This window comes from Bos indicus x Bos taurus, chromosome 11 (assembly GCF_003369695.1).
Source record: "Bos indicus x Bos taurus breed Angus x Brahman F1 hybrid chromosome 11, Bos_hybrid_MaternalHap_v2.0, whole genome shotgun sequence".
Lineage (NCBI taxonomy): Eukaryota > Metazoa > Chordata > Mammalia > Artiodactyla > Bovidae > Bos > Bos indicus x Bos taurus.
The window spans coordinates 40618683-40631265 of record NC_040086.1 but is presented as its reverse complement, the minus strand read 5'-3'; the positions used below and the strand labels follow the sequence as shown (position 1 = coordinate 40631265).

General features: G+C 40.8%; 1 non-coding gene across 1 annotated transcript; it reads left to right on the top strand.

The window, feature by feature from the left end:
* The first annotated feature begins 11088 nt into the window (after positions 1-11088).
* TRNAC-ACA lies at positions 11089-11160 on the top strand. The gene has a single exon. It is a non-coding gene; the product is annotated as a tRNA-Cys (tRNA).
* Positions 11161-12583: the final 1423 nt, after the last annotated feature.

The following is a 12583-nucleotide window of genomic DNA, read 5'->3' as shown; positions in this document are numbered from 1 at the left end:
TATCTCTAGCCCAGATTTCCTCCAAGCTTTGAGTCCATTTTATTTATCACTTGGATGTCTCACAGGTATACTGAACCTGCAATTCTTCGTCACTAATCAGTTCTTTCTCGTCCATGAGCCTAGTAAAAACTCAACTGTGCTTCCAATTAAGCCCATCTCACCTCATAGCCAATTAATCAGCAAGCCTTATTGATTCTCTTTTAGAATCCTCCCATTCTTCACATCTTCATCATTATGACTCCAGTCCAAGCATCCTCAAGCTTACCCAGATTATTTTAATAGCTCAACTGATCACTCCCTAACTACACTAATATATGCAAAAACGTGATTTAAAAGATAGCCCTAGGAAATCTCACTTCAGATTATTACTAGAGACAGTCAATGGCCTGGTGAGCAGTTAGCAAAGCAGTTGTCTAACTAGACTCTTAAATGATCTCTGCCTTCACTCTTCTATCATCAACAGCACTACAGCCACTAAGATTTTATATGCCAAGAAATATTATTAATTATACCCAGGATAATTTTTTCCCCTAAAAAACAGGTTCTAATTATATCTAATCATGTCAGACTCCTGCTTAAAATCCCACAAAATTCTGTTTGTGATAAAATAGAAAATTCCTTGCTTTGACTGTAAGGCATTCTAAGAACCATCTCCTACCTCACACATGAGAATCATTTTACTCCTCTCTACATTCCTATTCTTTATACTGTAGTTTCTTTTTTATTTTAATTTGGCTGCATTGGGTCTTAGTTGTGGCATGTGGTGTCTTTGTGTGTTATGTGGGAACTTAGTTGCAGTGCACAGACTCTCTAGTTGTGGTGCGCCATTTGCAGCACATAGACTTCTTTGCTCCATAGTATGTGGGATCATGGTTCCTAGACCAGGGATCAAACCCATGTCTCATGTATTGCAAGGTGAATATTTAACCATTGGGCCACCAGGGCCCAAAGGTTAAGGGAAGTCCCTATACTCCAGTTTCTTGAAAGTAGCATGTATCTTCCTACCTCAGACTGCCACATTTGTACATAAGATCCTCCTTTCTTTTGCCTGCTGCTGCTGCCGCGTCATTTCAGTCATGTCCGACTCTTCGTGACCCCATGGACTGCAGCCCACCAGGCTCCTCCGTCCATGGGACTTTCCAGGCAAGTAATGAATTCCTATCCATCTTTCACATCTCTGATCACTTCCTGTGAGACTCTATAGCTTATACCTCAAACTAGGTCAAATCCAGGTAACATACTTTCTTATCAACTTCTACTTCTCCTGGGTAATAGACATCATTATTGTATTATGCTATATCTACAACTCCAACTAGAACTATGCTCCATCCAAGCAAGGCCTGTGTTGGCTCTTGTTCACTACTTTAGCTCCAACCATGCCTTCTACAATTGGGTTCTCAAATATTTCAGAAAAAAGAAACAAAGTATGGAAGGAAGGAATGAGCATGCCAGGTGCTAGTAAAGCAAAAGAATCTGACAGGATGAGATTGTTTTGACCTCTGTCAACCCACTAATTAGAACCGGACATGGAACAACAGACTGGTTCCAAATAGGGAGAGGAGTACGTCAAGGCTGTATATTGTCACCCTGCTTATTTAACTTATATGCAGAGTACATCATGTGAAATGCTAGGCAAGATGAAGCACAAACTGGAATCAAGATTGCTGGGAAAAATATCAATAACCTCAGATATGCAGATGACATCACCCTTATGGCAGAAAGTGAAGAAGAACTAAAGAGCCTCTTGATAAAAGTGAAAGAGGAGACTGAAAAAGTTGGCTTAAAACTCATCATTTAAGAAACGAAGATCAGGGCATCCAGCCCCATCACTTCATGGGAAATAGATGGGGAAACAGTAGAAACAGTGAGAGACTTTATTTTTGGGGGCTCCAAAATCACTGCAGATGGTGACTGCAGCCATGAAATTAAAAGACACTTATTCCTTGGAGGAAAAGTTATGACCAACCTAGATAGCATATTCAAAAGCAGAGACATTACTTTGCCAACAAAGGTCTGTCTAGTCAAAGCTATGGTTTTTCCAGTAGTCATGTATGGATGTGAGAGTTGGACTATAAAGAAAGCTGAGTGCCTAAGAATTGATGCTTTTGAACTGTAGTGTTGGAGAAGACTCTTGAGAGTCCCTTGGACTGCAAGGAGATCCAACCAGTCCATCCTACAGGAAATCAGTCCTGAATATTCACTGGAAGGACTGATGTTGAAGCTGAAACTCCAATACTTTGGCCACCTGATGCAAAGAACTGACTCATTTGAAAAGACCCTGATGCTGGGAAAGATTGAAGGTGGGAGGAGAAGGGGATGACAGAGGATGAGACGGTTGGATGGCATCACCGACTCAATGGACATGAGTTGAAGTAAACTCCAGGAGTTGATGATGGACAAGGAGATCTCGCATGCTGCAGTCTATGGGGTCACAAAAAGTCGGACACAATTGAGCGAGTGAACTGAACTGAACTGAACTGAAACCCACTAATCACTAAGGTCGATTTGACTGGTGTGGCCTGATGTTATTCTCCTCCCCCACTGCTCCCTGTGAACTCTACCTAAACTATGGATTCTGGTATAAATAGAAGTGCATGTAGCCAGGACCTGTTTGTAAGTCCATGCAATAGCAGACTCTGATGTATTAAATAACTTTATCAGGTAATATGGTTAGTTAGTACTTTATCAAGTTAGTACAGTAGGCCCTGTTGCCAGTATCCACTAAGAATACTTTGTGATTAATTATATCTGACTAATAAATGCCTCTTGCTCCAAATCACCACCCATGACTCAGTAAAGGTAAGACTAGGAAATGTCCTTAACCTTCAAGAGATGAAGTGATGAAGTCCTCAGTCATGGTCACCTTCATCCAGCATTATTCCCCAGGGGTAATGACCTGGGTTCAGTTAATAACCATTAGACCTATATGATCCACTAAACTTACTTAGATCACTTAAATTCATTTTTGTCTGGATCTGGAGATTTATCTTAAAATTTTTTTTTAATTTATTTGGCTGTGTCACGTCTTAGTTTTGCCATGTGAGATCTTTCCTTGTGGCATATGGATTCTCCAGTTATGGTGCTCAGGCTCAGTAGTTGCAGAACATGGACTCTAGTGGTGCACAAGCGCCAGAGTGCTCAGGCTCAGTAGTACAGAACATGGACTCTAGTGGTGCACAAGCTCCAGAGTGCTCAGGCTCAGTGCTTGCAGAACATGGACTCTCTAGTGGTGCACAAGCTCCAGAGTGCTCAGGCTCAGTAGTTGCAGAACATGGACTCTAGTGGTGCACAAGCTCCAGAGTGCTCAGGCTCAGTAGTACAGAACATGGACTCTAGTGGTGCACAAGCTCCAGAGTGCTCAGGCTCAGTACTTGCAGAACATGGACTCTAGTGGTGCACAAGCTCCAGAGTGCTCAGGCTCAGTACTTGCAGAACATGGACTCTCTAGTGGTGCATAAGCTCCAGAGTGCTCAGGCTCAGTGCTTGCAGAACATGGACTCTCTAGTGGTGCACAAGCTCCAGAGTGCTCAGGCTCAGTAGTTGCAGAACATGGACTCTAGTGGTGCACAAGCTCCAGAGTGCTCAGGCTCAGTAGTACAGAACATGGACTCTAGTGGTGCACAAGCTCCAGAGTGCTCAGGCTCAGTACTTGCAGAACATGGACTCTAGTGGTGCACAAGCTCCAGAGTGCTCAGGCTCAGTAGTTGCAGAACATGGACTCTAGTGGTGCACAAGCTCCAGAGTGCTCAGGCTCAGTACTTGCAGAACATGGACTCTCTAGTGGTGCATAAGCTCCAGAGTGCTCAGGCTCAGTGCTTGCAGAACATGGACTCTCTAGTGGTGCACAAGCTCCAGAGTGCTCAGGCTCAGTAGTTGCAGAACATGGACTCTAGTGGTGCACAAGCTCCAGAGTGCTCAGGCTCAGTAGTACAGAACATGGACTCTAGTGGTGCACAAGCTCCAGAGTGCTCAGGCTCAGTACTTGCAGAACATGGACTCTAGTGGTGCACAAGCTCCAGAGTGCTCAGGCTCAGTACTTGCAGAACATGGACTCTCTAGTGGTGCATAAGCTCCAGAGTGCTCAGGCTCAGTGCTTGCAGAACATGGACTCTCTAGTGGTGCACAAGCTCCAGAGTGCTCAGGCTCAGTAGTTGTACTGCAACTGATAAAATTAAGGTAAAATTTGTGTATGTAACAGCTCATTCGACAGACAGTTATTTGACTTTCTATTATGTTCAGGGGACTAGTCTGAGTGCTGAGGATATGACAGAAAATAAAACAGAAAAAATATCCTATTTCTTGATGTTTATATACACTCTTGATGGGAAGAGACACACAATAAGCAAAATAAACAAGTGAAATTTATAGTTATTAGAAGATAATAAGTCTAGGGAAAATTTAAGTCAGGCTAAGTGATACAGGATGTAGTGGAGGTAGGCTACAATTTTAAACAGAGTTGGCCAAGAGGTTTTACTGAAAAGATATTTGGGAAAAGACTTGAATTTGGGGAAAGGGGAAGAAACCATGTGGGAAATAAACATTGCAGGCAACAGAAATAACAGTACAAGAAGGATGCCTTCTGAGATAGGAGGATGCCAGTTGTTCAAGAAAAAGCAAGATCAATGTGACTCGAGCAGTGAGCCAGAAGAATAGTAGAAGTAGGGATGAGAGAGAAAAAGGAGGTGTTAGGAGAAATCTGATGGGGCCTTGTAAACCAATGATGAGGACTTTGGCTTTTGCTTGATCAAAATGGGGAGCTATTGGAGGGATTTGATTCTTACAGTGACTTGATGTGATTTCCATTTAAAAAGGATCTTAAAGGCTTCTGTGTTGCTAATAGAGGGCCAAGGGTGGAAGCAGGGCTCAGTTGGGAGACTAGTTAGATAACTAGTTTCACTAAAACTAGGCTATTATATGTCTCCAGGAATAATTCTTCAGCATTATTGGCTGGGGCATAGACTTGGATTACTGTGATATTGAATGGTATTGCCTTGGAAATGAACTGAGATCATTCTGGTGTTTTGAGATTGCACCCAAGTACTGTATTTTGGACTCTTTCGTTGACTATGATGGCTACTCCATTTTTTCTAAGGGATTCTTGCCCACAGTAGTAGATATAATGGTCATCTCAATTAAATTCGCCCATTCCCTTCCACTTTAGTTCACTGATTCCTAAAAATGTTGATATTCACTCTTGCCAGCTCCTGTTTGACCACTTCCGATTTACCTCAATTCATGGACCTAACAGTCAAGGTTCCTATGTAATACTATTCTTTACCACATCGGACTTTATTTTCACCACCAGAAACATCCATAACTGGGTGTTGTTTTCACTTTGGCTCAGCCTCTTCATTTCTTGTGGAGCTTTTTCTCCATTCTTCGCCATTAGCATATTGGACACCTACTGATCCGGGGAGTTTATCTTTCGGTGTCGTATCTTTTTGCCTTTTCATACTGTTCATGGGGTTCTTAAGGCAAGAATCCTGAAAAGGTTTGCCATTCCCTTCTCCAGTAGACCATGTTTTGTCAGAACTCTCCAACATGACCCATCTGTCTTGAGTGGAAAAATGTCAGTTTTCATTTCAATTTCAAAGAAGGGCTATGCTAAAGAATGTTCAAACCACTGCACAATTGCACTCATTTCACATGCTAGTGAAGTAATGCTCAAAATCCTTCAAGCTAGGCTTCAACAGTATGTGAACTGAGAACTTCCATATGTACAAGCTGGATTTTAAAAAGTCAGAGGAACCAAAGATCAAATTGCCAACAGCTGTTGGATCATAGAAAAAGCAAGAGAATTCCAGACAAACATCTATTTCTGCTCAATTGACTATGTTAAAACCTTTGACTGTGTAGATCACAATAAACTGTGGAAAATTCTTAAAGAGATGGAAATACCAGACCACCTTACCTGCTTCCTGAGAAACCTGTATGCAGGTCAAGAAGCAACAGTTAGAACTGGACATGGAACAATGGACTGTTTTCAAATTGGGAAAGGAGTACAACAAGGCTGTATACTGTCACCCTGCTTATTTAACTTATATGCAGAGTACATCATGCAAAATGCCTGGCCTGGATGAAGTACAAACTGGAATCAAGATTGCCGGGAGAAATATCAATAACCTCAGATATACAGATGATACCACTTTAATGGCAGAAAGAGAAGAGGAACTAAAGAGCCTCTTGATGAAAGTGAAAGAGGAGAGTGGAAAAGCTGGCTTAAAACTCATCATTTAAGAAACGAAGATCAGGGCATCCAGCCCCATCACTTCATGGCAAATAGATGGAAAAACATGGAAACAGTGATAGACTTTATTTTGGGGGGCTCAAAAATCACTGCAGACAGTCATTGCAGCCAGCTTTTCCACTCTCCTGGAAGAAAAGCTATGATAGACCTAGACAGAGTACTGAAAAGCAGAGCCATTACTTTGCTGACAAGGTCCATATAGTCAAAGATATGGTTTTTCTAGTAGTCATGTATGGATGTGAGAGTCAGACCATAAAGAAGGCTGAACGCCAAAGAACTGATGGTTTCGAACTCTGGTGTTGGATAAGACTCGAGAGTCCCTTGGATTACAGGGATTGCAAACCAGTCAGTCCCTTGGATTACAAGGATTGCAAACCAGTCAATCCTAAAGGAAATCAAGCCTGAATGTTCGTTGGAACAACTGCTACTGAAGCTGAAACTCCAATACTGTGGCCACCTGATGCGAAGAACTGACTCATTGGAAAAGACCCTAATGCTGTAAAAGATTGAAGGCAGGAGGAGAAGTGTGAGACAGAGGAGTAAATGATTAGATGGTATCACTAACACAATGGACATGAGTTTGAGCAAATTCTGGGAGATAGTGATGGACAGGGAAGCCTGGCGTGCTGTAGTTCACGGGGTGTCTAAGGGTTGGACATAACTCAGCGACTGAAAAACAACATAGAATGAAATATACATGTTCCTAGCCTTTAGGAATATATTAATAATGTAATTTCATGATACATAATTAGAATAAGTATAATTTTTATATAGATAATTAAACTTACTAACTTATGATAACATTTATGATGTGATACAGTCTTGTTCCCTGAAAGTTGCTACAATCAGATTGTGTTTCAAGAGATAATTGTACTAGATTTCATGCCTAATTGATCTTTATATGTGGCAACAGAATTGACCTTCAGTGTAGATATAGATTGTTCTTGCAAAATAAAAGACACAGCAGTTAAAAAGTGTCTATTGTTAGCAGGTGAGATTAGAAATGCTCTTCGGGATATTTTCCTAAAAGTTAAATGAAAAACAAATAGGGCCTATACTAACAACCTAAAGTAGCAAGCTGCAACACTTTATCCTGAATTTCCAGACTTAAAATATAAGTCCTAAAATAACTTTAAATAGCTAAAATTTGATATAAAAGTCAATTTTAGTAGAAGGCAAATAGTGAGAATTTCTAAACTTTAATTGGCGGTTGGGGCTTCCCAGGTAGTGCCCCAGGAAGTGGTACAGAACCTGCTGCTGACACGAGACACAAGAGACACAGGTTCAATTCCTGGATCAGGAAGATCCCCTGGAGAAGGGCACGGCAAGCCACTCCTGTTTTCTGGCCTGGAGAATCCCATGGACAGAAGAGCCTGGCAGGCTATAGCCCATGGGATCGCAGAGTTAGACATGACTGAAGTGACTTAGCACCCATGCACTATGGTTATAGTGACTTCAGTTCAGTTCAGTTGCTCAGTCGTGTCCGACTCTTTGCGACCCCATGAATCGCAGCACGCCAGGCCTCCCTGTCCATCACCAACTCCCGGAGTTCACTCAGACTCACGTCCATCGAGTCAGTGATGCCATCCAGCCATCTCATCCTCTGTATAGTGACTTATTAATCTCATTTTTAGAATCTGTTGTAAAAATTTCATAATACGTACCAAATTATGTCATAAAATCAGTACATTGCCACATATAAATATGTATATTATACATGCAATACACACATACATGCATATCTGGAAGACCATAGCTTAACCTGGTATCATGATTCCTGTCCTGGTGTTTTGTCTCCCTCATTTATAGATTCCAGTAACAAAGAGATCAGCAGAAGTGTCTGTCTTGTCTAGTTTTCCCTTTAATGGAGAGTTCCCTCTATATAACCCATCACAAATGAATAATCCAGCTACAATTTACAAGTGAACATTTAAATTGTATTAAGTTTAAAAAGCTTAAACTATTATTCTAAATCAGACTTAAATGATCTACTTAGAACAGGTTCAAACGGACAGTTTCTTGAATGCTAGATTATTTTCAGATACATGTGTTGTTGGTGAACAAGTCTTTTTAAACGTAAGGCTCAGAATCTTTGATGCATCCCATAAGACATATAAGCCAAAAGCAAATAGCAAGTTATTTTGAGGGTTGTTTAAAATAATAGAGTTTATCAAACCCTGCCAAAATCTTTTATGAATGGAGTAAACAAAGTGATTTTTCTAAGAGAAATATTTTCTGTGACATTATAAACCAGCATTTGTCAAAATGAAATCTGTTCGAACTCAAGGGTTCAGTTTGTAAGAGGACCTTATAAAAAAAATTAGTAGTAAATTAACTAACATTGTTGACACTAAGAGAATAAAATAATTTATGGTACAAGTCTATTTTATTAGCACCTTAGATTAATTTACATTCTCCTCTTTAGTGACAGTTGCAGCATTTTTATCTATAATTTTTTAATTATGGATAAAATTTTCTTTAAAAAATGATTACCGTTATTCCTTCTGTGGTATAATCTTAATTGTATATTTTCATGCTCCTCTGCTGAATCTCAAGTTAGAGTAAAGCATTCTAAATGTGTATTCTATTGGTTCCAGTACTTCTGAGTTTTAAAGTTCACTGTTTTTGCCTCCTGGAAAAAATACCTTTGCAGAATGATTTAGTTTGTTTCATAAAACAGAAATACAAAATTAAAATTCAAACTTTTATTTTTCACTTCTTATAAAAATATAAAGTTTAAACTTATTAGTGAAATCTTGGATTTAACAATTCAGAACCTATCTATGTGAGTGAAATCAAATTAAATATATTTAATTATTTTAAAATCTCTTTAAATCAGTTTTCACTGGTAAATCCATTATGCCAGAGTACAAAAGAAAACAGAGAGTACTTGCAATTTTTTAGTTTGGATAGGGACACAAAACAAATGCACATGAAATAAGTGAAAAGTCTTTCAGAGAAACATCAACAAGTACTCGTTACTGTAATGCAGTCTTCAGATCACATGCTAGTAAAGTAATGCTCAAAATTCTCCAAGCCAGGCTTCAACAGTAAGTGAACCGTAAAATTCCAGATGTTCAAGCTGGATTTAGAAAAGGCAGAGGAATTAGAGATCAAATTGCCAACATCCATTGGATCACAGAAAAAGCAAGAGAGTTCCATAAAAACATCTATTTCTGCTTTATTGACTATGCCAAAGCCTTTGACTGTGTGGATCACAACAAACTGTGGAAAATTCTGAAAGAGATGGGAATACCAGATCACCTGACCTGTCTCCTGAGAAATCTGCATACTAGTCAAGAAGGAACAGTTAGAACTGGACATGGAACAACAGACTGGTTCCAAATAGGGAAAGGAGTACGTCAAGGCTTTTTATTGTCACCCTGCTTATTCAACTTATATGCAGAGTACATCATGTGAAACGCCAGGCTGGATGAAGCATAAACTGAAATCAAGATTGTCAGGAGAAATATTAGTAACCTCAGATATGCAGATGATACCACCCTTATAGCAGAAAGCGAAGATCTAAAGAGCCTCTTGATGAAAGTGAAGGAGGAGAGTGAAAAAGTTGCCTTAAAACTCAAAATTCACAAAACTAAGATCATGGCATTTGGTCCCATCACCTCATGGCAAATAGATGGGAAAACAATGGAAACAGTGACAGACTTTATTTTTTGAGGCTCCAAAATCACTGCAGATGGTGACTGCAGCCATGAAATTAAAAGATGCTTACTCCTTGGAAGAAAAGCTATGACCAAACTAGACAGCACATTAAAAAGGAGAGACATTACTTTGCCAACAAAGGTGAATCTAATCAGAGTTATGGCTTTTCCAGTAGTCATTTATGGATGTGAGAGTTGGACCATAAAGAAAGCTAAGTGCTGAAGAACTAATGCTTTTGAACTGCAGTGTTGGAGAAGACTCTTGAGAGTCTCTTGGACTGCAAGGAGGTCCAACGAGTCCATCCTAAAGGAAATCAGTCCTGAATGTTCATTGGAAGGACTGATGCTGAAGCTGAAACTCCAATATTTTGGCCACCTGATATGAAGAACTGACTCATTGGAAAAGACCCTGATGCTGGGAAAGATGGAAGGCAGGAGGAGAAGGGGATGACAGAGGATGAGATGGTTTGATGGCATCACTGACTCGATGGACATGAGTTTGAGTAAGCTCCAAAAGTTGGTGATGGACAGGGAAGCCTGGTGTGCTGCAGTCTATGGGGTCTCAAAGACTCAGATATGACTGAGTGACTGAACTGAACTGAGTCTTCAAATAGCACAAAATTGAGATGTAGATTAATGGTGGGCTAAAATTAAGATGTAATTAGGGTGCTTCAAAAGATACTTTTCACAGCTAAGTTTTGAAGGTTTTGAAAAAGTTGTAATATATGAATTTGCAGGTGGGGACCAGGATTTCAGTGAGAATAGGGCAAAGACATGGAAAGGAGCAATTATGAGTCAAGAAAATACTAAGGGCTGGAGGCAAGGTGAGTTGCAAAAACCATTTAGACCCCTGTACTCCCTTAATTTTAATCCCCTTTCTTTCAATCCATCATTTAACCACTTTTTTGCCCATTGGCTCAGAGGTTAAAGCATCTGCCTGGAATGTGGGAGACCCCGGTTTGGTAGCTGGGTCGGGAAGATCCCCTGGAGAAGGAAATGGCAACCCACTCCAGTACTGTTGCCTGGAGAATCCCATGGAGGGAGGAGCCTGGTGGGCTACAGTCCATGGGGTCGCAAAGACAGGATTGAGCTACTTCACTTTCACTTTCACTCCCTTAATCTTTTAATCCCCTTTCTTTCAATCCATCATTTAACCACTTCTTTGCCTATTCAGGGACTTCCCTGGTGGCTCAGATGGTAAAGCATCTGTCTACAATGCGGGAGACCCAGGTTCGATCCCTGGCTTGGGAAGACCCCCTGGAGAAGGAAATGGCAATCCAATCCAGGACTATTGCCTGGAAAATCCCATGGACAGAGGAACCTGGTAGGCTACAGTCTATGGGGTCACAAAGAGTCGGACACGACTGAGCGACTTCACTTTGCCTATTCAGGTTAGACTTCCTGGTGTATTACTGCAACCAACTGTGTCCAGAACTCTCAATGCCTTAGATCCTGTTCTGTTCTATTGCCAGCCCCCCTCCCTACCAGGGAATGGTTAATTTCAGAAATCAGGGGAACAAGCTTTGTAGTCAGACCTGGGCAGTGACTGCTAGTGAACTGAACAAGGGTGACAGGTCACTGTCTTGTCCTCACATTGCTTCCTCTTCATCTTTTCATCATAATTGCAACAAAAAAATTTGGAGGGAGATAAATTGTGTTGGAAAGCATAAAATTTTCTCAGGAAGAATAGCAATTCTCCAACTCCCTTTCTAACACCCTCTACAAGCCATACTTCCAATTATAACTACTGGTAAACCCCAAATTTGGATCAATTAGCTTTTCTGTTCTTAAATCCATGTTTAAGGATGTTGAACAAAAATTCATACCTGCTCATGTTGCAACTACATATCCATCATCTCTGGTTTCATCTGGGCTTTCAAAATCATTCAGCAAAAATTCTATGTTTCCTGTCTTTTGCAGTGCCTTTTTCCATTTTCCAGCTCTCCCTTCTAACTGCCCTCCTCACTTATCCCGCCCCAACATCACTCTGTTGATGAGATCACTGGCCAGCTCCTGAGTCAGAAGGTTATCCGGTCCACATGATTATTCAGGAGCTTCTTCTTCATTGTGGACCTTCTGTTTGAGTATTAGCTTGTGTGTATGTGTGCTCACTCACTCAGTTGTGTCCAACTCTTTGCGACTCTATGGACTATAGTGTGCCAGGATCCTCTGTCCATGGAATTCTCCAGGCAAGAGTACTGGAGTGGTCTGCCATGCCCTCCTCCAGCTGATCTTCCTGACCCATGGACCAAACCCATATCTCTTTTGTCTCCTGCATTGGCAGGCAGGTTCTACACCACTAGTGCCATCTGGGAAAAACCAAGTATTTGCCTGAGGCACAAGTGTTTCCAGGCTCTGGACTTTATTAAGAGATCCATCCCAATCATACACCCATTCTGTCAACTTGGTTTTTATCAATCCTATGAGAGTGAAAAAGTTGCCTTAAAGCCCAACATTCAGAAAACTAAGATCATGGCATCTGGTCCCATCACTTCATGGGAAATAGATGGGGAAACAGTGTAAACAGTGTCAGACTTTATTTTTGGGGGGCTCCAAAATCACTGCAGATGGTGACTGCAGCCATGAAATTAAAAGACACTTACTCCTTGGAAGGAAAGTTATGACCAACCTAGATAGCATATTCAAAAGCAGAGACATTAAATTACTTTGTCAA